We start from the raw sequence: 26275 nt of genomic DNA on the forward strand, positions 1-26275 counted from the left end.
AGGTTTACACTGTGTGCTCTCGGTAAACAGCTGAGTCAAAGTCAAAAGTCCCAGTGCAAAAAATTGGTTATTTGATTTTCCTCTGAGCCACACGGTGAATCTCAAGCCTCAAGACATGAAACTGATCGGAACGCAGTGACAGTCCAAACCAACCGACACACCAAGAAGACAGACAGGCAGCTGACAGCCAGGTGCAGACAGACACACACAGGTACCTGTCCATCCGTCTGTCAACACACTTCGACGTGCACACAAAAACCTCTCCCTCTCTTTTGGCACAGCCTTTTCCCCACAATGGCTCAGATTGTGCCTTCATGTGTAAGACTCCCAGTGTAACAGCTCATGAAAATGCTATTAGAGGAGAGCTTTCAGTCCTTTTTATGCAGCAGTTGCACACTGAGCCGCCATTTCCTTCACAGTGTGACACATTTCAGCCTCAGGAATTATACATTGAGTGTAGCTACTTTATGCTTCACTTGTTACCATCTCAGCTCGACTGCTGCAGCCAGGCTGTATGACGTGCTGGATGAACACTGTGTTTATAAGTCACATCTGAACAGTCTGTGGTCCGCAGTGTAATGAGTGTCTGATATTGTCTTGCTGCACTGCATAGTTGTCCTTTTAACTGGCAGTGAAGGTTAAGTTTCATCACATTGTAAAACTCATCGTAAGTAATGGTCTGTTAAGGGGCGCGGGAAAGGGACCCAAATGCAGAGTGTAGTAGTGAAACAAGCTGATTTAATTAACAGTAACCAAAAAACAGACTTGCAGTCTTTTAGGGAAAACCAACACAATCCATACTCAGGAAGTTCAAAACTCCAACTCAAGCAAAGGAACCAATGGTAAAAACTCAAAATCAGGAACAAAATAACAAACCGAACCACGGGGAAAAGGCAGGAACAAAACAGGCCGGAATCGTAACAGGCTACAGATACAGAGGAAAAGGAGGTGCAGACACCAGGAATCTAACTTCAAAAATGAGACAGGAAGTAACAACTCAATATCCAACAAACACAGGGGGTAACAAGATAACCTAACAAAGGCATATACACAAGGAAGACTACAGAATACAATCATAAAAGCAAACACAGAGTAACAAAGGAGGGGGCGAGTGAGGACATTTTGATGCACCCAGTCTTGTCGTCAAAGCTCTAAATTCAGATTCTTTGAAAATGTAACCAAAAGTCCTTCATAAGCAAGTCTCACTACAAAGCAGCCATCTTGGCAACTATTTTAGGCTAACAAGACCAGGCTCCTATATCAATGACTGGGAAAAGAGCCATAACTGCATTCCTAACTGCACACAATAAAACTACATATATAGAATCTTCAGTCAAATCTGATTAAAAATAATTTCTTGAAATAATTTTTTCCATGAGTTGTACTGATACAGCTACGTTCACAGCTCAATCCAGAATACCATAAGTGCTCGAGCAAATGTGAGAGTTAATGTCTGATGTATGAATAACTAGAGATGATGCATCAACTCTAACACAAGAAGAATCCTTTCAATAATGGTGAGCACATCCCTTCATACAGTAGAAATCCCATTACTCCGAATCTCCACCAGAGTCTCATCTCTTAGAGGGGGAATGGCTTTTGTAATCACGGTGTGCGCTCTAACATGGCCGCCCATGCGTGAGTAAAGGGTTCTCTCGTCCTCTATGTTCCAAGCACAGTTTGATGGATGTAGGCTGGTTTGAACCCCGCCGCAACGCGACGGCAAATTGCAGCTATCTGCTCATGTGCTTGAAAAATAACATTCTCCATCTCGCCCTGTCGAGACGCCAGCCTGTTTGGCCTGGCGGCGATGTATTAAATGGTATATTGATAATTGAAATCTTCACGGCCCTTGCCGTGCCTTTTTTTTTGCTGACTGTGATCTTTTAGGCAGATGGTCTCTATTACTCATGTGCAATTGGAGAAGAGAGAGGAGGGGGTGATATCAGATAGGGATTATGAAAAAAACTTTTATTTTATTAAGTGGCCATGTGTTCATATTTTAAAAGACATACAAAATACATCAACACCGAATTGTAAAAACTGCCCTGGCAAATATGGCGGCACATTATCTTTATGAATACAATATGTTTTATCCTTGTATTTCACATCCCCCATTTGCCACAGCACTTAATATACCAAACATACTTAACAATTGATAAATGTGGACCTCACAGGTTCCCTCTGACTCGGTGCATCAGAGCAATAACCAGATCACTGCGGCACAAATGAGAACTCTTTTCATTTCCATCGCCTCAGAAATATCACATTGAAGGGTAATAGCCCGTCTCGTTTCTATTCCAATGGACCTCATGAGTGCATTTTCACCCATGGCGCACCGCTAAAATAGAAATAAAACAGACTATTGACAGTAACCAATGTCACATAATCTCGCCCTGAAGGACAAGCATCAAAGATCAATTTATTTTCCTAAATGCAATTCATATATCCATCTTTGCCGAGCGCCTAGGGACAGTGCATATCAGATTCTGAATCTAATGTTGCATGAATGGATTTTACAGAGGGCCGAGAGACAACAGACGGACATAGAAGGTAGACATTAGAGAGAGATAGAGAGAGGGGCGACAAACAAGCTCACAGAAAACAATGGAACGAATTGAATAGATCGATGGAAAGTAACGTGGGAATTGGTGAGAATGTTTTTTTGCTCTTGAAAGTCATTTGCACGTCACCCCCTGACAAAGATAACTGATCCACCGTATTGAGGACGTGTATTGAAAAAAATCAAGACCAATTGAAAAGTGCCTATAAGATATAACTACCATCATTAAAGCTAACTGTAAGTGTTTCTTTGGAAACACATTTGTCGTTCCAACCCTTTTTTTAGTCTTTTTATAGCCGATGCAAAACCTGCTACTTCTTGCACTTCATAATTGCTCAGCACACACGGGACAGGGAGGCTTTGTTTACTGTACTGCAAGCCGGCAGATCAATTCCTCTCCCTCCCTGACCCCTCTGGTAATTGCTGAGCAGAAAAATGTGTGTTAACAGTTACAATTCTGCCAGCGCTGAAAGATTTTGGACGGGAATAAAAGCGAAAAGGGCTGTGAGGCAGGTTGGAGCGGGCGAGAATAAAAAGGCTGGCAGCATCTATATGAAAATGCAAGGCCTGATATGATCGGTGAAAAAAATCAATACTATTAAAAATGAGGGATGGGCCAACAGAAAGCCCTTCAAAGTGTCCGATTCAATAAAAGATGGCGCCCGCGATAATTAGCCAGTGTTGAAGAAGGCACAGATCTCCGGTGTGACCTTGTTGAGAATTAACATTCAAGAGATATGCTGACCAAGTGAAAGGAATTGACTGATTTGTCTTGGTAAGACACATGGTTTCTGGTTTGAATAGTTCAAATGAGATGTGCTTGGTGGAACATTTTGTGTGCAGTCCGAGATGACTACTGATGTAGCATTACTGAGATTAGGCTTTGTGTGTCGAATGCTCGTGTAGTAAATCAGTTTGGTCAGTTTGGCTGCATTGAAATTGCAACTGGTGGGTTACACCGCTGCATCTGGTACAGAAGGTCGGGGTTCGATTCCGGGTCATCCCGATGTGGGCCCTTAGGCATGGCCCTTAATGCTTCCTGCCATGATTGTAAGTCGCTTTGGACAAAAGCGTCATCAGAATGAATGTAATGTCATGTCCCTTTATTTTCCAAGATCCTGAGTTCGTGGCCTTGGAGACCAGAGGAACTACCATTAGGAAACCTGCAAGCAAGAAGCCACAAATGTGTTTGCGGTGAGGTAAGATGTGTTTACCTCTTGTTTTTTTTATTTTTTATTTATAACATCATTGAAAAGTTTAGCTGTAACATGTTTACTGAAAAAAATTATTTTTTGTTAACTGATGACAATACCAGGCCACGACGGCTGGAAGCCCACAACTCTTCATATCTGCTCTTCTATATGTGTTGATAGTGTTATAGATGTAATTTTGCAGCTAAACAGTAAAAGGAAGTGTTAAATGGCTTTTTGTCAGTTGGATCCTTAGTCGTCCTGCTCCACTTTAAAAAAATCACCATGGTAATAATAAACTATGTGTCCTAAGCTACAGTTATACTCACAACGTATATATTAGCCCGACTGCTTTCGCTGAAAACTTTGCACGAAGCTGTTGCCTGACAGCAGTTCTGTCGGCAGAGAAACATTGTCTCCAATAGATTCAACGCTTACAAAACTGTTGGTCTGAGCAGCACCCAGCTTTCATGTTGTCACTCGAAGCCCCATATCCCCCCGCCATGACGAGCAGAAAAAAAGGTCTGGGTGAGGAAAATAATATTACCCTCTATATCTTTGAGGGGGCAGACGTCCCATGAAAGGCATCTACCCTTGAGATATCGTAGAGGCCGGTTGTTTATGCCCCCCTCCCCTCCCTCCCCTGCCCTTCCCCCGTGTGTCGCTACTGAATTGACAGAGCAAAGAGATCTGCGGGCATGAAAATTAACCGTGTGCTTTTCCAGAGAGAGGGGTAAAGAGAGGCAATTTCTGGATTGATGGGTGCTGGAGATGATGCCCAATATGCTTCAGCTCTTTAGAATTTACTGCCTCTGCAGCACTGTGTGTAAACAGCTGGGAAGCAAAACAGGGAGCTCTGCATTTCCCCTGCATTACCCCCCCCCCCACACACACACAAAAAAAAATGTTTTCCTGCCTCTCTTTTTTTATGCTCGGTCGGCAATGTCCTTCAGAGAACATAATTTGAGATTCGTCTGGAGAAATACTTCACTATAGTGCCGTGCCTATTGTTTGGATGCCAATATTGCAGTTTTTACCTGTGCATTTGTCAAAGGTGACAGAGCAGGATTGTTGTGTTAAATGTTTACAGGAGGGCACTGTTGCCTGTATAAGCATGCAGGTGTTAAGAATGCCATCATGAGCAGGTGTTTTATGGGTAGTTTGTGGATATGACAAGAAGAATTCACTGCTATTTTGATGGAAGGCAATTATTGTGAATCTTTTTTACGATGTCTGTAGGCTGAAAGGGTTTTTTCCAAGACAGAGACTGCTCTCCAATGAATATAGCACATCAAATATATGAAACATTCGGACCGACTTATGTACGAGCTGAACAAATCCATATCTTGCACTCGTTGCCTTAAGGTTTAAAACAATAATACTTTTTTCCCTTACTCTTTGTCTCCACTGAAGTAGGCTCATATCCTCCTTAAATCATGGGTTGGTTGTCATTCCTGAACATTAGTTCTAAACTGTAGATCTTTTTAAACTGCCTCTTTTCATAAATACGCAAAATTCCTTAGGTTATCTGAACGAAACAAATCCTGCAGGGAAAAAGCTTCTCAAAATGAGTGAAGAGCTCAATGTTTCGAAAACAAATAAATGCAGCTTAGTCATTTTCTCATTTCTCCTTACCTAACACAGTATTTTACTGTAATTCAATGGAGCCGCTGAGGAACCATTGGGCAATATATATTTAAATGCAGGGACAAATGCTATTATTTTCTCCCTGTGCTTACTCACAAACTTGAAAGAAATAATAATATGACATTCATCGTGATAATTATCAATATCTGCTACAGCCTGCAGTTTGGTTGATGGTTACACAACTACTCTTGTTGTCTTGCAGCCTTCAAAAACAACAACATCAAATATCCCCAAACTTGAAATACAATAAAAATTTGTTTGACAAATTTGATGTAAAGCCTTAATCTAAAATTGTAATTTAGTGTTAATATACATTACACATTTTAACTTAACTAGAAATAACTGACGCAGACTTAATGTTTATTGCCCAGCCAGAAATCTACAGCTTTTCAGCCTATTCAAAAAATCTAATTTTATCTTGAATACTTTCCAAACCTTTATTCACGAAATGTTATTCAAATCAACGGTATGTAAATCAACTGTACATGCCGACGTACCGGGGAGGTTTATTTCAGGAAGTTTTTAATTTTGTGAGCATCCATTTCTTTTTCGAAGTTGTAAGTGCCGTGGCTATTACTTTCCTCAGGGGGTTTGTGCACATGGCAGAGGTTGATGGAGTTCATACCATCTCGAGTCTCGTAGGTCAATTTCCTGTTGGTAACAGGAGGTGCCTGTGCCGAACATCTTGAGCTCTGACCTCGGGAGAAATCTATCGCTCTCTCTGGCCTGCTTGTCAAACTGGAAAATGTTTTAGATCTCGATGCAGACCAATAGCGGCAGCTGCAGGAGTCATCGACTGCTGGTGCGAGCTCTTAGGTCTCGGGGCCAAACGTACTCTGAATGCAAGCTGGGAGACCAAGCTGTGGGTTTTGCTCTGAAGGAGCCCTGTTGTTGCTGTGGGTTTGCGTCCGCCTGTTCCCTACACAGTGCAGGGAGGCATTATGCAAGGTAGCGTGGATAAGGAAGTGCTTCTGTCCACCCACAGGGACGAATCTCAGGAGTGTGTGAATGCGAGCAAGTTGTGTGTGAGCCGTAGGAGAAAGAAACGGGGTGGTATATCTTCATGCTTTTTCCTGCTGCTGTAAAGGCTCTTGCATGTTTCTGCCCTGTGCACAGCGCACGTCCGCTCAGCGTCCCCGACCTTTTATGTAATGCACAATAAAATGTGTAAGTGGCATACCGGCACCGTTGAACTTGGGGATAAATTGCCTCATATTTTCTGTGGAGCTCCACATCCTTTAAGATAGCGTTCAAGACTCTGGCACAATCGAGAAGATTAAGAAATACGTTTTGTTGTTATACTGTAAATGTTGATTTATTTATATCTCAAAGCGCAGACTGTTTATTTGGCATTTTGTCTCACGATTCCCAGTACAGTGTTTGGAAATTGATCCTTCACTGATAAAAGGTTTTTATTACAACTTCATTCTTTCCACTCACTCTTTCCGAATTTCAAGCATTTTTTCATGAGGGAGGGAGTAAATGAAAAAAAAAAAAGGGACACGTAATACATATTTCAGCCTGAGAAGCCAATGTGATGGAAATGCACAATGATGATGATTTATGCATATAAGGGGCCTGGCACTCCAAACAAATGACTCTGTTGCGCAACCCTTCAAACTCATGCTCAGATAGTGTCAAACTGTCGCCCATTGCTTTTAATTCCACATATAGCCCCGAGCCATGTCAGGAGAATGTTTGCATCGAATACACTCGCTTTTTCTGTTGTAATACATGAAATTGCAGGATAAAAGCTATCTTAAGACTTTAGCTTTGTATAAGACATGCATAAATGGACATGCTGCAGGGTTTGCAAATGGGCTTTGGGGCCATTAAAAAAGTTTTTTAAGTGCCGTTAGGAAGATATTTTTTTAATCACAGCTTTGAAAAATACTTATTTATAATTTACCTGGGCTGAATAAATCTGAGCGGACACTGAACCAAATTGCCCCATAATCCAACGCGCTCGTTCAAAGGAGGCACAGGGGAATGAAATGCAGCTTTTTCTGGAGAGGTTGAATTACACACTTTTCGAGGGGAACGCGGGGATGGGAGCGTGGCAGGGTTAGGAAAGTGCACCACCTTCTAAAATGAAACCATAATTCACGGGTGGTGGAATAATAAAGGCACGGATCAAGGCGCAGCCTTGTGGGTTGTATGTATCTGTGTACATCTCAGCATTGGGAATCCCTGCGGGGGAACACTGAATGTCTTCAAACACCAAACACTTCCAGTCCTCTCGCAGAAAGATTGCCATGATAAACATGACTCCTATGGGAAGGGTAAGTAACGGAGGAAGATGGACACACAGTATTGGATGCTTTGCAGAGCATGTACTTCAGTATCATTTCATATTCATATCACACACGGCAGCAGCAGCAGCGAGCACTGATGTGGTTCACAGCTACTTTCATTTGATTTGAAAATAAATACATCAAGAGATTTTCAATAAGGGGAGATGTTTAAGCAGAACAAAATGGGTTCATTTGCCTGAAACAAATATGAACATGTGAGGCATACAGTATATAATGAACTATCCACACTCACATTTTTACATTCTAACCAAGGGTGATATAAACAGCTTGAATTATTGAAAACAGTTGCGGGAGAAAAAGTGTGATTACTCTGACACACCAGGAGAAAGGTAGACTATTTTTATGAGCTGTTTCTGTATTTACAACGCCAGTTGAGGCTACATTTGGCTGATTTGCTGGGGTAAATGATGCACAAGTGAAAGTGGAAGATTAATAAGCAGTTTATGCCAGAAGGGGTAACATCCCCTGCATCTTAATGTCTTCACTCTCTTCATTACCTTTATTCACATACTGTGTGTGAACGCATAGAAAACAAAAGCATTTTGATTGGCTGAATGCATAATTTATATGTAAATACTAGATACATAGAATAAGGTGTCATTATACATTCATCACCAATTTGTAATGACAAAAACACCTTTTTAGAAGGAAGGTGAATTGTTGTAAACCAATTTTAACCTGGATTGGATGCCCCCGTTGTATTTCTTGCTACAATAAGATGTTGTTCTTTTTACAAGTAGCACAGCTTAGAAAAAGGCTTCTGGTAAAAGAAAGTGCAAAAAAAAGCATACGAGCTGCTGATAGTGCAGTCACTCAGTATAATTGAAAAAGGAGGAAAGAAAACAGCAATTACCAGAAACAATGTCCTGGTTACTCGGGATAATCCAAAGACCTCAACATCAATAGTTTTCATGTGGGGGCTAATTTGTCGGTGAGGAAAAAAGCTCCAGTAGAAACTAAAGGTCTGTGGATTAACAGGAACCTTCTTTCTTCTGGAGAGACACAGGACTGAGTCTTTAAAATGTCATTTTACAACATTATCTCAAAAACAAACTTGTTCACATTCAAGAGGCTAAAGATTCGACCTAAGGGTGAGTTATTCCTTCAGTAGAAGAGATGTTTTATACATGCCGCGTGAAAAACAGCAGAAGTTTAGAACTGTAGTTGCAGACCTGTTGTTACTGTGAATAAAATAAAATTGAGCGTAGCGTTTGGTTCGGGCGGGCCACAAAGTCAAGCTCAGCACACAATCCCAGTACATTGGCTGGATGCAGCGCTGCCAGCCCACATCAGCCGAACCATCAGTTGCTACCTTTGCAAACTGCAAACCAAGAGGGGTTTTCTGCTGCTCTCCCTTCCAGGGAGGTCTTAGAACAGAGCATCTTAATATCATTTATAAATTATTGGAAATAAAAATGTTCTTTAACTGAAATGGACCTGAATGGAATATATGTTTTAAGTCCTATTGAACTATTAACATATACGTTTCTGGCATGAACCTCTCTACTTTCGTCTCTAAAGTGATGGTTAGAGCTGCTTCTCTTTGGTGAGGCATCTGATGTCAGATGGTAGTGATGATGATGATGATGATGATGATGATGATGATGATGAGGTACAGCCAGTTGGGCTGTTGTTTGTTATGTGTCTTGTTTCATTTTCTCCGTCTCTGAGAAATAAATTCAACATTTCTTGCCGTGTCCTGTGGTGTTTTTTAAATACATTGTGCCATACCAATGTACCTAACATTGTCTTTGTAATAATTCAGTCTTTTTGTTTTTCTTCGTTGCTTTTTATTTTTGTAGAAATGATTTGTCTTGCAGGCTGTATACAGCCCCACCACTGGTTAAAAGGATTAAATTCTTAAAAAATAAAAAAAACCCTTATATTTTTCCCCTCACCCCTTGCAGTATGTATCCTTACACAAACATTAATTTAATTTAGTCAGCATTCCACAAAACAAGTGCTTTCTTTGATTCTTTGATTGTTTCATTTTCCCCTCTGCCACCCCATTAACGCACCTTGAAAGAACTCAGTCGGGGCTGGATGAGATGGCTATCGGATGTTTATAAGGGTAAAAGGGGGTAAAAAAAGGGTAAATCCATCCAAGACGGATTGAAATATGATTGTCAGAAGCACCACAGGGGGACGTTTGAGACGGAATGTAGCCAGATGTAGGGACGATGCTCAATTGAGACAGCAAGACGTTTGATCTGGTTGTGAAAGATCGATATGAAAAGCGCTACTGTACGTGGCAAAGCGTACCTGTATCAGAGTTTTCCTCTGCAGCTCTAAATGTCTGGTGCTGTGACTTCTTTTGCCATTAGGTGGCTGTTGTTGGATTGCAACTGCGGGTCAGATACTGCTGCCGCTTTCTGCTCTGCAACTCAGCGAAACCGGCCTGTGGGAGGTTGGCATCAACGGCACAGAGTGTCCTCGTTATTCTGTGTTCACGCAGAACATTCAACGGGGCCTCCCTCCATCTAATTTGTATTTTTAGCATCTAAAATTACCCTCAGCGATTGCTTGAATTTCTGTAATCTATGTCCAAGAAAACTGTTTGATGTGAGAGACTGGGTTTTGTTGGAAATCCGCAACAGGGTCTGAATGAATATTTCTCCCATATTTTGGAACGCGGCAATGCTGCACCGCAGTGCCAGCAGCCACCAACTGTGCCCTCTTTGAAAATGTCCTGGAAATGACGGCCCTCCGCGGCGTCTTTTCCCCCCTAAAGATGAACTAGGGAGATGGGAGAGAATACATGTCCATCTTATTTTCCCAGCCTTAAATTATCTAACTTCTTCTGTGACTCACGCCACACACTTGAAAGCACCCAGCGGCACGAGTGTGTTGGTGTGTGTCACTGATTTGTTCATCACCAGTGACTATTCATTTTTTTAAATAATTCAACATGCTTCCACAACACCTGACTCGTTCTGCCTCAGCACTGAAATCAATTTTCCTTTCACTCCCCACTGTAGATCCCACTCCAAACTTCAGATCCCCTACTGCCAGACTGCTCAGCTGTCCATCATGTAGCAGCCGCTGGCATCCCAGACAGTAATTGGACGGGGTTGCTACACACAAGCATATATCTAAACAGGTGATGAGCATAAAGTTGTGGCGAAACAGTCATTAACATATCCATCGATATAGGGGGGACTTTCAAAGTAAATGCTCGTATAGATCAATCTCAGGAGAAAGACCCGTCTCTGCAGAGAGATGAGTCATGGAAAAGAGCGGGAAGAATAGAAGAGGGGCGACCGTGCTTACCCCACTTTCTCCACTCGTTAGCTAAGGGGACAGTAATCATAAGTAGGCGATTCAGCAGCTCACATGTAATGACAAAAACTACACAAGAAGTGAATCCACGCTCTAAATCAGATTTGGTTATTGGCCCAGAGTCTCCTCGCAAGCTGTCAGGTGGCGCACAGGTCCAAAAGAACTCGGGTCCGTCAGAGATGAGGCTGAGACAAATGCAGCGACACGAGCAGTTTTGATGCCCACGCTTACATGCATCAAATGTTCCATTTATTTCACACATCTGCTGTTTATGCTTCGTGTGACAGCCAGTGCTGGAGCGAGACATCGATTGGCATGCCCGACAAATTCCATTTACAGCAGGCTACAATATTGTCCTTGATATCAAAATACGTCGCTATGTCGCTGTTTGACTTAATGCTCCAACACACCCTTTTGACAGTAACAATAAAGAATCCACTGCCCCTTCTTCCAGCCGACATAAAAGTATTTATTGCCCCCAGAGCAGTCACTTCATTATTTTGGCATTAGTTATGAAACTGACAAAGATTTCAGGATCGTTAAAATCACTCTATCATGAAATATTTACCACCTCCTAATTATTTGAGTCTTGGCAGCCATTTTGAAAACCACCTCGGTGGATGAGCCAATTTTCAAATGAAAAAAAAAATTCTGTGAAGTTAGCCATGGGCCCTAATAATATTCTGCCATGCAAATGCCAGATGATCGTCCCCATATTAAAGAGTCGGGTTTTCTGAAACTAAATGAACGACTCAAAGTGTCTTTATCGATGGTTGAACTGGAGTTCAAGAATGTCTTTTGAATATTTAAGAGTCTGATATAACAGTAAAGCGAGTTTCAAAACAGTTTTTTCAGCAAATCTGAAAAAACTGTTTTGAAACGATTATTCCCTTTGTAGTCTGTGTTACTACACCACCATTCCTAATGTCCTTTTTTTGCTTTTGTTGATTCTGACATGTGAGTGACAGATAGATGGTCGTGTTGGTGCGCTTAAACGTCAAAAATAAATACAGTGACCAGAGGGTAGAGAGACCAGTGGGCGTTCAGTGACAGGAATTGCAGAGTTTGACTCAAATTGTTGGTTTTCAAGCGAACCATTAAACAGCACTCTCACAGGCACGGCCAGCACTCCCATATGTTTATTTGACCTCAGGATCTCAATAAATGCATAGCTTTGAATTAGCACTGACGTCCAAAATCCTATTGTAATCAAAGAGCACTTACGATCAAAACAGGAGCACCCAACGACTTATATTTCATTCCGCATTCCGTCTTTGGAGGCATTTGAACAGCTCCAAAATTCTAAAGTTTGATCTGAGAGGAACAGCCAGCTGATCTTACCAAGAAGGCTTCTTAGAGAAAGTATGAAAAAAATCAACCATGTTCAATGACTATTGAGCAAACGAAATATATAATGGAACATGGCAGAACACTGAAGTCATACTGTACTTGAATTAACTGACTGGCATCATCTTTCACCATGGTCGTCTCATTCATACCTGTGTGGAATTCAGCTGACGAATAATGTCCAATCTTATTCATTGCATATTCATTACTGGCATTGTAACATAAAACCTCTCACTATTACTCTACTATGACTCTTACTTTAATGCCATTTTATTCTCACCCCAGTCTTTGTTCTATATTTTTACTGCGGTTAAGGTGACCCACCAGAATCATCAATGCTGCTTGGATCTGTTGACATTTCCCTCAAAGAACAAGTCATCCAACTGTTTTTAACCCTTTACACAATGAGGATACTAAAACAATCAAACTATAGCAGGATCAGTCTTCAGGTTATGATGTGTACCGTTTCATTTTGACACAGCATAACAGTCCTGTCCAGCTCCAGGCCCACAGCGAGCCGTCTACCTTGAGACAGCTTCTCACCTTAGGCTAAAGAAAACTGGCATTCAGAACGCTACCACAGGCACCGAAGAAACAGATGGCAAGCGCAGGCAATCTGCCATTAAAAAGGCATCGCTGACGCTCACTCATATTATTGAGCTTGTCCTGTCCGTACATTTAGCGCGACTGCTCATTTAAAAAACTCCGCCAAAGGAAGTTGTGTTTCCACCTGTTAGTTTGTTGGCTTGTCAAAGGCCAACAAACTGGCATGGGCCAGGGAAGAACCCAATGAATTATTTTTTTTTCAAAGGTGGAACCAACTATTTCTATTTCCCTAACATTGTGGGAATTTTTTTTTTATATTGTTGTCAATTTCTCAGGAAAGACTGGTCAGATGTAAAACACATATAATGGGATATAATATTTTACAATTTATTGACAATTACCAGACCACTTCCTTTTCCCTTTATGTTTCTATTTTTAGAGCAAGACATACTTGTGTAGGACTGTTTAGCCATGGTGGAGGTATTCTCTCTACTGTGAGCCCATGTTGCTATGTTTTTCCTGTGCAGAAAAACCCTGATCACCACTTTATAAATCAGTGAATAGCCAGAAAGACAAAGAAAAAAATATTGATAAAAGATTCAAGGACACATGGGTTTCAGTGATAAACTCATGACCTATTACTAAAGGATGGACTCATTAAATTACATGACATTATGATCTATTTTGTGTAGCTCACCCGCTAGTGATATCAGTAATGCCACATGATGTAGGCATGCAACAAAGTCCTAATCCAGACCTAATCAAATGCCAAATCTAAATCTCAAACCTGAACTAATCTCAACCCCATAAACCAGTGATGACCTAATTTTGTATGGTTTGTTGCAGCTCTCTGTGCTTGTGTGGATATCTGATCCTCCCGAAAACCGTGTAGCAATAACAGAAGCAGCCTATTAGAAAATATAGTTAGTATAGTATAGTTAGTATAGTTTTAACTCAAATCGCTGCCGTGCCGATACGAGGAAGCTAGATTCAGCCTTGCAGAGCTGCTAGCGTGAGTGTAAACTCCAAGGCTTGTTTTGTCTTTTTGTTTTCATGGCTGATTGTTCTCCTGAAGACACTGAATCAAAGTGGCTTGACGGGAACAATGCCTTTCCCACACATGTACACACTGTGTAAATATGCTGATTGGAGCATTACACTGACTTGAAAAGTACAACACAAATCCAGCAGTAAGCACCCAAAGTTTCACACAGACAGGACCATGGATAAACACACAGTTTATCCTCCTACCCCAAGCGTCTCCTGAGGAACCTCTGAGGCCTTGTTCCCGTGACGACAATATTTGGCAGCCGGCTGCAGTGTCACGCCTTTGATACAACACTGGGGGTCATTTGCCAGCCAATCATAGCTAGGTTCCACATTGTTCCATACTTTGTGATGTCTCGCTCCACAGCTCAGGGGGTGGATGTCTCCCTGGCAACTGGACAGATGCTGCGCCGAAGACATTGCTGTTCTGCTCCTCAGACGCACCCACAGCACACACACTACTATTTGTGATGTTCACCCTTCGTTTTAACCCTGGGGAAGACCAGTGGACCAAGGAGGCTTCTGTGTTTCATGCATTGTTAGGTTAGCTAGGCGCTCTCCACAGCCGACTCCTGCCAGTCCTGCCCAGCGTCCGTGAGTGAATAAACCTGCTGATCCGTGGAGATCCAAAGCTTCCCATGGGAGTATGATGGAAAATAATATCAAAACCAACTGGTGCAGTATCACCAAAGGGAGCTGGCTTATCCTTTTTTCGATGTCGATTTAATGTGATTGCATATAAGAAGAAGAAATAAGAGGCAGTCGCGTTCATTCTCTGCAGCACTATTTATATTTGGAATGCCTATAGGAAATGAGTTGATGGAGCAGAAAAACAAACAAGTGGTTGTTGGGTTTTTTTGCATTCCAAACACTTGTGCGTCACCATGCTGACAGCTTGCTTCATAGCCCCAGAAAGCAAAAAAAATAAAGGAGAAAAAAAAGGAGGGTTTTGGAAATGAGCAGGTCCAGATTGAGATTTCCATTATCTCATGCTTGATCGCCTCTCAAATTGCAATATTTCGCCGGGACAAATCTGTTCGTTCATGCTTTGCAAGTTTTAGGTTGGATCGTCTCATTCCGTGCCCTAACCGAAAAGTCATTTTGTGGGTTGTTTTACGAAATCACGTTGTGCAGAAATGAGCCATTACTTACACTAATATGACACAGAGCTCATTCTGACCACAGGCCCTGTATTTCCCGGCCTCATTGAAGCAAGTCATATTTACATGATAAAGACTTATTCATCTACCAGACCTGCTTATATCTACAGTCCCCTCCAAGCCTTTTATCGGGTAGAATGTAAAACTGCCCCCCCCCCCCCGCAACGCTCCTGAGATCCAAGACACTACTGGCAGGGCACGATCATCTCATTATGCCAAATGCTGAATTTTTAATGGGTCATTACAGTCTGCGTTTGTCCAGCAGTGGTTTAGTCAGTGCAAACAGGTGGACTAGTCTGTCAGGTCACAGTCTGCACAGGCAAAATGTCTCCACTGATTCCCCCGTCTATATCCTGTCTGCCAAATGAAAACACAACACACATACAAAAAAAAACCCTCAGGGAATAAAAGCTCACTGCCGCCATATCAGAGCCAGATCTTGACCCCTAATGTCCTTGTGGAGTTGTTGCGAGACTGACGGCACCTTTCAGAAGCCATCAATTCATTTCAGGGTGAGGCCAGAGCTAATTTCAGCAGCCCTCAAAGGAGTTGCTGATATAATAGATTAGAGAGAACGACATTATAGGCCCCACTGTGCTCCACTGTGCCATTAGCCTTGTTTGTACTGCATTACTGATTCAATCTTATTCAAATGTACTCTGGCAATTAGGCCCTACAGTAATTATAGGGAATGATTGTATTAATGCAAACTTGAAAATTGTGAATTGATGAATGCAGGGTTAAGGAGTAACTTCCAAATTCATCTCTCGCATTTGTTCATAGTTTTTTTCTGCCGCGGTTCGCTGTACATCAGAGAAATGTGGATCAGTGTCAGAGAGCGAGCACCAAGTGCAAGAGACCATTAAGTCTTAAGAGCCTCGCAGTAGATATCGGTACAGAGAGAGAGGGAGAGAGAACGATGGGTAGGAGAAAGAGAGGCCGCAGTGTTCAATCAATATTCAAACTGCAAAATGAATTTGACTGGAGCGAGAACTTCTCATCAAATGGGAAAAGAAATTGGATATGAAAGATGACCTGCCATAAAATCCGATATCCCACAATGCCATCTGTCAGACAGCGACCAGAGAATAATGACAACGGCTAATGAAAGTTGAGCCCCCGGTTCGGCGGCGGTTTAAATCAGCTCCTCGCAGCGGTTGCCTGGCTGTGCTGACTCAGTGCTCTGTCCTCTGTCCGACCCCGGCTGGGGGCCACAGAACAAGAGGGCGGGAAACACCTGACATTTCCCCCCCAAACAGCTTCAAACCAGAGCAGACCAGGGATCGGGTAGTTTGTGATGTTACTCTGGTCCTGGCAGAGGACGCCGGCCAACAGGGATGTCAGAGGTCAGGTCAGCAACAGGAGAGCCCTTGTGGACATGAAGGATGCGTCAACAATGTAGGAGCTTGTTGACTTGGAGGCTTCAACATTAGCCTCCCAGCCGATGGACAGTCTGAGTACTCACTCTGCCACCCTGCACCAAGTACATGATGTGCTGGATGAAAAATTGCTTCTGATTGATGTCAGGTACAATATATATTTTTTTTTCATGTGTGCCCCTTTTCAGTCTCTCGACTCACATTGGAATTTGTTGCTTTTGAATTCCAATCCTAGTTCTGACAACGGACAGTTCCTCCCAATAGGATCTTGTGCAACATGGAACAATAGGTATTTCTCAAAATTAAATGCTGCTGATATTCTATGTTTTATATCTTACTGTCAAGATCTAATTGATACTAATACGTATTGCCTGTGTAGCTACATTAAAACCTGACAGAGTGTATCCCCCTTTGTCACAGACCTCCATTACTGGCCAAGTGCTCTGATGGCTGAAGAGTTACAGCACATGGTTTATGTCGAAGGTTTGATCCTGGCCATGGGCTTTTATATTCTCTCTCTCTCTGCCCCATTTTTCAATTCTGCCACTTCATTGTTGTCAAATAAAGGCAAATTAGCAAAAAATAAAAATCCCCCAAAAAACCCACACAAACATACTGAGGGGCCACACCATGGAACACAGCCCCAGCGGCTAAAATTTGTCCTTAGCAGTGTTCCCTCCCATTCAATGTTTGCTAAACACTACATTGCCAAGCTGATTTAGTTGTAGCAATAGCGGGAGCAATTTGCTGAGCAACAGTTGCATCGGCGGCCACAAGCTCCAGCTATCAATCGCTTGACCAGAGCTCTAAGTGTGTAGCCCCACTCACTAAATTCAAACACAGCCGAACAGCATATATTGCTCATAATCCCAGGGTTCCCAGAACCGGAAGTGCAGTCGTGCTAACACAGACCTCACACTCTGTTTATCTTGATAGTTCCTTGCTGAATTTCGTAGATGAATGCTGGTTTTTAATGATGTCTAATTCTTTTGAACAGATCTGCAGATCTGCCATTTCCCCTTGAACTTACTGGGCCTGATTTAGACAGTGTAAGTCGCTGACCATGACTCGGTTACACTTCTCGTGGGACATTGGGCATGAAAGAAGCAGCATCATCCCCTCTATTACAAGTCAATGTATTATCATATTTTGATTTGAAGCGTCTCTTTTAATGGAAAATACATAGTTGTGACCCAATGTTTAAAGATTTACATCTTCAGTATGAAAAATAGGCTTCGGGCTGTGTGCCAAAGGGGAAGGAGACTGCAAAATACTGAGAAAACATTGTTGCTTTTGGTCTATTCATGAAATCTATTCACTGTACTGAACATAAACCAACACCAGCATCATCCTTTAACCAGAACCGTTGCTTTGAATAACAGGAAGTATGTGTTTCAGCCATCAGAACCCAACCCTAACCTTGACAGACAAAAGAATGAATATGATGATGAATATTGACAAAGGAGTGGAATATTCCGAAAATAATGATGTTTCATGCCGTTGTGTTAGAATTGTTTCCCTGAAAGATGACCTGCACTGCTTGAATGTGTAAAGGCATGGAAGGATTGTCTGTCTCTATAAATGTGTTGTTTGACTTTTGCTGCTAAAGTCAGAAAGGTGATGTTTTTTTTTAACTTGTGTGCACAAGATTAATAAAATAGCACTTTTCGTTGAGTTTAATTGCTACATAGCTATGAGATTATGACTGCAAGAGGGAAATGCACGTCAAAGTGCGGTTATCTCTGACAAATATATATATTGACATATTTTTCATTTCATTTCCTTTTTAAATTGGATCTTTTCTGTTTTCAACTGAGCACACAAATGTATTAGAGAAACACGTCCAAGTCAACAAAGGAGAGTGGCTGTGAAGTTGGACAGTCTTTTAAGTTGTCCTTTGGCTTTGTCCTTCCACTTAATCTTCATCAAATGTTCCAACCTTCAAAGCTGACATTCCACGGGACAAAACAATAAACCAAATTCCATGATGATTAATGTACAATTTCTTAGTGATTCACAGAAAGAAGTGGCCCCATAAGACTGACATGGAATTCTCAAAGGTCAAGCTGTCAGTTCGGTCGGCTCTATTAGCAGAGAGCAACGCTAGAGAAATAACCAGTTACACCAAGCTCCCATTTTTTGCAATGATCTGCCAATAAATGTTTTCATTAGAGAACAGTGTGCCTGGGGTCTTTCCCAGCATCACAGAGCCTTGGGGCCTTAAATCGAAACGCATGTGTACGGCCTTTCAGCATCGTATGTAAAGGTAATGGCCCCTTAAATAAACTGTCAGTCGTGCCACCACCTGGCTTGTTTTTCACCCACCTGAGCGCACAAAAGCCATGAAAGATACTACCCCACGCATTGAAAGCTTCTCTCTCCTCCCCCCTTCTGCTCACCCGCCTCTACTGTCAAACAGCAAATTTAATAACTGATCCCATTTGATCCTGTCGATTTCCATTTCAATCTGCACCTACAACCCCCTTGAATGGAGGTGGGGAGGAGCAGCTGTGACTGGGAAATCTCAGGAAGCAATGAAGCCGTATTAGATAGATTGTAAAGGGTGCAAGGTGACTAACGTCAGGAGAAAGGGGCCTTATATCTTACGGTCTCATTCAAATATATACTCCGCTCTTGGGCTGTCGGCCTAAATCATGGCCCGCTGTTTTCTGTGGGCCAAGATGCGAATTAACAATATTGAATCTGCAGTCGAATATTGAGCAGCACTTTGAGGTCTTTTTTTTTTTTTCCTGACCTAATGGCAACTTTGGAACGGCAATTAAAGCCAGCACAAAAAAAAATTGCATTTAAGATTTGTTCCAGGAAAAGTTCTCTAAAACGGGTAAACGTTGGTGACATGATACTCTTCAGTGTGCTTCTGTTGCTGAATTTGAAATGGGAAGAACATTGCCACAGTAAACTATTTATTTCATCAGAGCCAATGAATGTCCAGGATACAGCTTCAGGGCAACTGTAGGGTAGCTGTGTGCTTGTTCTTTGCTTCAGTCTTATCAGGTAAAGACATTTAGACCGGCCATGCCCCCCTTTTTTTTTGCCTGCGAGTATCTAAAAGCAGTTTCCCTGTTAAATATTCATGCTGCCCTTCTCTTTCAGACAGGCTTAGCTTTTTCTCTGTTGAAGTGCATAAGTGCTGTATTGGTGTTTCCATGGCGGGGCGTAAATGGAGCGTGAGTACTTTGGCAGATGTGCAGCCCAGGATTCAGCTGATAACAGCTGTGTCCGTTACATGAAGGGGGAACACCAAAGCATGCATCTGACCAACAGTGATCGCATTGTCTAACTTTGTTTGTGTGGTGGAGATCATGAGAGACAGGGAGAGGAAGGTGAAGAAGGATTGGACGGAAAGGCGGCGGTGGGATTCCTAAGAGATCAGCTTTTGATAGAGGAGTTTTGTGACGCAGACGTGTGAAATCTTATTCACAACTCTGTTTCCCTTTTTGTGTCCTTGCACTAACCCAGCCAGCAGCCCCCTTACTTGAAAGCCCAAACTTGCATGTCCTTGAGAATAACCTGCTTGTAATGAGTGCTATGTAATCTTCTGTTGGACTTACTTTTAATTGACAAAAGAACCATCAAAGGCAACTTCATTGCTGGGACTAAGCGTAAATCATGTTTTAATTAAGGAGGATATAAGGGTTCCTTTCTTCCCTGAGCGAGAAAGACTTTCCCAACGGACTGCCTTCAAATTCCGCAGGAACGTTCTTCCAGATAGCTTAACTAGATGCTAATTGGAGGCTGTGCTAGCCAAGAGGAGGCAATGCTATATTCTTTTTTTTTAAATAAATCTTTTAGGCAAAAGGGTTTCAGTGGTGCTTTTTTTCTTTTAAAGAGAACTAATTCTACTGCCGCAGAACAACACTTCTTTTTAGGCAAGGGATTTTGCAGACATGACAGAACAGAAGGTAAAGCGAATAGTGTCAGCAAATTGCTCATGGCTTTGTCCTTTGATTCTTCCATCTGAAATTCCAATTAAATGACAACTAGGAAAATAAATTGAATTTGCTGTGCAATGTTAATGAAATGTACGCGACGTACGCAACTGCCTAAACACAAAATGTGTTGACGGTGCAGTACAGGGGCTCACCTCACCACACTTCTTCTCAGTACATCCACATTATTACGTTTTAGTTTTAAAACGGACCATTGCTACTGGGTTTACGCCTGGCGTCCACACTACTCCCGAGTTTTTAACTCAGGGGGCGGCATTGTAGTACGGATGAGCAAAAAACTGAGATGTTTGGAAATGATGACGCGGTCACCCGTGTTCAGAAAACAAGAACGTACTTGTATGGATGTAATTGTGTTCTCACAACATGCAGTCAGAAGTATTATTGAAACAGATAACCTTGAGCTACGAATGGCCCCGACAAATCAGCACTTGCAGGAGCCATTATGGGCGTACGAGTCATTAACAATATCACTTATGAATATTTGGGCGTGGGGGTGACAACAGGCCATCGGAGGGCCAGGTGGAGGAATTAAACTCCACAAATCACTTAACGTCTACCATTTCTATTGGCAGCACGTTAGCAATAAACACAAACTCATTATTGCTGTGCACTCCTTGGCCTATAAACGTCTCCAGTGCTGCGGCAGGTAATAGTGATGAGTAAAGCTTTACATCACTGTTTGGTCTGATAGGCCAGGAGGGAACACACCCGACATCTGTGTGTATTCCACTGAAATGGCTGAAATGGCAGCTGCGGTGGCCTGCGAGTTATTTGATTAGTGCTCCCAGCGGTCCAATCGGGCTGCGAAAGAGAAGAGAGGGGAGCGAGGGGGGATGCTGTACATGTACATGAACTACCAATACCAAATAATATTCAATAAAGGAATGGTTCAATTTTTAGGAAATATGTGTGTTAAATCTCTTGCAAGGTGTTAAGCTAGGAATCTTTTGCCTACAATATGACTCCCCGGTCATGAGGCTTTTAGCTTAGCTTGGCATAAACTCATATTATGTGGCAGAAGCCTCATATTATAGGGTACAGTAAAATGTAACAAAGTAGTGAAAAGGTAACAAAATGTACCAACATGCAACTCATCTAATTATAACCAAATTACATTATATATCTCTATTCTTTAATCCATACAAAAATATTTAGCAATTCAAAAATTATAATGTGCGGTTCTGTAGCAGAAGCCTCATATTATAGGGTACAGACATAGCAGAGGTATGGACGTTCTTATTCAGCTCTCAGCAAGAAAGTATATAATCATATTTCCCAATACATTAAACTGAGCCTTCAAATCATAACAGTAAGACACACTTTTTCTTATGGTTCCTTGTCAGACGTATTAGACATGCATCTGGCAACGGTTTCACAACGCAACCTACGGTGTAGTATTTATTTGAAAGGGGATAAAAAGTTAATGGATATTCCCCCCCCCCCCTCTAGCTACAAATGCAAAGCGTCCCATCAACTGGCAAACAATCTCATCTTGTCGGGCCTTTAACCTTGAAGGCTGGCATCGAATGCAAAGGCAAGTTTTATGATTCAAGGCTGGGCAGTGGAAAGAAAATAGTGACTCACTGTTCATTTACATCTGTAACAGCATTGCCCTCTTGTGACCTTAAAACAAAGGACTGTCCCCAAGTCTTCACAGGACATTGTTCAAGTGCAGGAAGGTCAAACATTTTTTTTTTTACCAGGAAAAGTTCCAGAAAATGTCTGGAGCAACATTTGCGTTCTCACATATAGCCCCTCCCCTTACCTCATGCAACGCAGTGACTCGCCACATCAGAACAACACTCACATAGCAACCGGCCCACCCAAGTGCACATCACACAGTCATTAATGAATGGCAGCGCTAATTAGCCTCCTTTCTTTTCTTCAGCCTCCCACTCCCCTAACAAAGGATCACAGAGTGTGGGTCGGTCGTTCGCAGCGTGGAGGGCAGACTATTCACCAGAGGGCCCTTTGCTGCCGAAATCACCAAGATGCCGGTGAGCAGCTTGTCTGATTAGTGCTGATTACTCTCTAATTGGAGTTCTCCAAAACACGATGACCTCTGCTTTGTTTACTGATGGGATTAATCAGAGTCTGGCAGAATTAGAAATCCCAACTGAATTCATTCCTTCCTCATTATTTGGGAGGCTGCGTGGCTCAGCCCCCTGCCCCCGAGCACCCCGCCTTCTTTCTTGTTGGATTTGCGATGCCCATAAAATTATTTTTCAGAGACCATGAGGCTCTCCGCCTTCGATTTTTCCCGTTTGACCCAACAGTTTAACTCAGAGTCAGCGACTTTGACTCATGGCTTAACACTTTAGCTTCTGTGAAGATGAAGCAGGTTGATTAAGGCAATTACTCATTAGACAGTGATAATGTCTGTCAGTCACAGGTTGAGCAGGAAAAAAACAACTAACTGTGTAGTCTTTCAGGTTTTTGCAATCTCTCTGTTGTATCTGGTGAAAAGGATAATTAAAGGTCTTTGGGATGAAACTGACTCTTTCTTGCTACGCTCATCCGATGCTTGCATCATCAGTGTGAGCAGCATGAGCCTTTTACAACATTCACGGAATGTATTGACAAAAAAAAATTGAATATAGATGTGTTACGGCTTTGACATATCTACAAGAAAGGTTTAAAGTATCAATGTGATGTAGATGATGAGGAAAAGAAGCGCAGGGTGTGTAAGAGTGTGGAAACCAACGACCTCTAAGTGTGAGTGACCACACAAGCAAACCTAATGATGACACCAACAGAGAGAGACACCAACAAAGAGAACTCAGGAGCGGGGCAGTTACACATGTAGACAGGTACAAAGACGGCAACAGAGATGCCAGTAGACGGGCTCTGACGTGATAGGCAGCAACCAGCCAGCAAGTGAGAGGACAGAACAGATGCTCTGGGACGGGACTGGGCCTCGCAGGCGTCCCAACCACAGAGAGTGTTGTCAGTGCAAGGAGGATGATGGCAACATCACAGATCCCTCTGGAGAGCCTGCACAGGGGCGGGCGGGCGGGCGGGCGGGCGGGCGGAGCAGCCGACCCGTGGGAACTTAGACAGGCAGCCGGCGCAGCCACGTGGCTGGCACTGGCGGAAAATGACCAGGTTTCTCATGACCTTGCTGACATCTGTCACCCTCTGAATTTCAAACTACACTGTAAAAATAAATTTCCATCCTACAGAAGTCACACAATATTGAACAGATTTGCTTTGGAAATGTGCTCTATCACCTTCTTGCCAAGAATTGGATGAGAAGTCTCGCGTGTGTCCATTAAATATGAAGCTAGCGCTGGGAGGTGATTAGCCTAGCTTTGTATAAAGACTGACAGCAGGTGGACAAAGGCCACCCACTGACACCTCTAAAGCTGCATCAGTTTGTGGTTCTATAGGAAATTTAATTCTGTAACTATTTGTTGACAAACAGCCGATGGCAGCCTAATCAAGCTCTGAGCAACAGAGCAAATGAGTCTTCCCCCGAAATATATATATATATATATATATATATTAGCATCAGTGCCTGTCATTCGCCATTAACAAGGACAGATTCAAACAAGTGAGAGCCTGCATGACAGCCAGCTGATACAAATATATTTGGAGAGCTTAATGAAAAAAATATTCCTCCTGCCTAATGTGAGGACATTGCCCATGAGAATAAATGCAAAAATAGCAAAGTAAAAAATTCCACGGAATAGCTCATGGTTATGCGTCTTCACCACTAAAGCTGGGCTCTCGTTACAGGAGTTTTAAAATCTGGACCGATTTTTTCAAATCTGGTTGCATCACGCTGTGGAGGAGAATCTTTGCAGATATTCTTCCCTCTAATCTCAAACATGCACACACTACAAGATTAGAAAATAATGGCCGACACACTACAGGATGTTATTAAGATTATCGATCCGAAGGGAGCGACGCACCAACTCGTCTCACCGCTCTGACGTGATCTCATGAGGTAAAGGGTGCAAGCAAAGCTCTATCTGTAATAACGACAGCAGTGGAAATGGACGGATGAGAAAATGGCTGGAGAGACGTGCGGCCTGTGCGGTTGTGATAGGTCTTGAAGAAACGTTGCACAGGCACTCGTGTTCTTGCCACATACGGACAAGCCTTTCCTCCACCTCAGCTGTCCACAGCACTTGTACATTAGCTTGTTTTGCGGCCGCGCTTTCATAATGTTACGAAATGTTGAACAGCTGACAGCGTAGCTAGCAATTTAGGCTTAGCAACACTGTCAGCTGCTCAACTCGCCTCACTCATTGGTTCCGCTCGGAAAGTACTGATGCAATCATCCCAATTCGAAATCCTAAATATCAAACATGTTTGATAATTATCAGGGCAGTCCAGATTATTCCCCGGGCAGTTCGGGAGATTAAATAAAAGATTGGTGAACCTCGCGCCAAAAGACAATCTTGGCTGAACAAAGGTTCGAGACCAGGTTTCTCCTCCGATTCTAGTGGGGGCCGAATCCGGAATTAAATCGGCCGAAATTCTAGTCTGCACCCATCTTAAAAGTTAAGTCATTCGACTCCAGTGTACAAACCAAAAAAACTTGCAATGAGGGTGCACATGAGCACATAACCCCACAGATGCAACCAAAGACAACGACGCTGAGCTCTATCATACATTCATCCGGATTCAACGTAGAAAATAACTTTAAAATGCAAGAATAAGGAGCCATGCCGAGCAATACTCGCAGTACGGAGGATCTTTTTAAAACCCCATCCTTGGGATGAAAAGATCTCCCATCAATACAAGTGAGCCTGACAATTTCTGATGAGTGAACAGTGCGCTGTCATTTGAACGCAATGAAAGATGCATCTGCTCCAAGTGGTTAATGAAAGAACAGCTTCCCCTCGCATCACACACAAGCTGCCGCCGAACACGCTTTAAGGTCCTCGTAGCCTGAACCAAATTGCCCTGTCTTGTGTAGAACAAACGTCAGAGGCTCTATTACCGACGAGGATACTAAAACATTTAACTGACAGCTTCCAATTACACACCTATTGATTCCAGCAGATCTCTCTATCCTTCCCTCACCTCTGCCATATTTATCATCTGTAGCCTTCTTTACCCCCTGTCTCCAAGATGACAAGATGGTGAGACTGAGCTCACAGATCAAATTTCATGTCCTGTATTTTGAAGAGTAAAAAAAAAGGAGGGGGGGGGGGGGGCAGTCAATGTGTGTAGACCAGGAACACTGTGTAGTACCAAAAGAGCCTGGCTGACAGTAATTGCAACAAAGACTGGTAATGGCTCACAATTGCACTTGCACACTCTGTACCCTGTGATCAAAAAAGCTCTGAAGGCTGTGGACATTTGTACAGTAGCGTTTAACTGCAGAACACACACACACACACACACACACACACACACACACACACACACACACACATATAAAGGCCTTTCTGAAGCATTTTGAAAGTTGCTGAAAAACACAGGGCTGTCTGTCAATGTTTTTTTTTTTGTTCGGTGGCTTTTGCCATTATACTTTTGATCAAATAGCCTGATTTTCATCACTGAAAATTAGGAATGATAAAAACAACAAACGGAATAATTATTGACCCTGATATTTCACCATACCACAGCCGACTGGGCCACACCCCTGACAGAACCGCGCTTACAAGCGGAATGCAAGCGACAAAATTGGCTATGTAAGACTCTTGCTCTATAAGACGAGGGGAGCACAGTGCCTGATAGCCTTCATCACAGCTAAAGCTCTCATTAATCTCCATCCACAAGGTCAAGGGAGTTGCCCCGTACAAGACAAATGAATTAAAGCTCTGCCATGGAGAAATTAACCTCGTTTGACCACAGACAGGGGTGGCTCACAGATT

At 42.6% G+C, this 26275-nt stretch overlaps 1 protein-coding gene and 1 long non-coding RNA gene across 5 annotated transcripts in view; one reads left to right on the forward strand and one right to left on the reverse strand.

Annotated features, from left to right (window-relative positions):
• cald1a (caldesmon 1a) overlaps positions 1-26275 on the reverse strand; it is a 202571-nt gene that overhangs the window by 103189 nt on the left and 73107 nt on the right. The window lies entirely within an intron of this gene.
• On the forward strand, positions 14295-18464 carry LOC118288963. The gene is made up of 2 exons (XR_004785965.2): positions 14295-16762; positions 16894-18464. It is a non-coding gene; the product is annotated as an uncharacterized LOC118288963 (long non-coding RNA).

This window comes from Scophthalmus maximus, chromosome 12 (assembly GCF_022379125.1).
Source record: "Scophthalmus maximus strain ysfricsl-2021 chromosome 12, ASM2237912v1, whole genome shotgun sequence".
NCBI lineage: Eukaryota > Metazoa > Chordata > Actinopteri > Pleuronectiformes > Scophthalmidae > Scophthalmus > Scophthalmus maximus.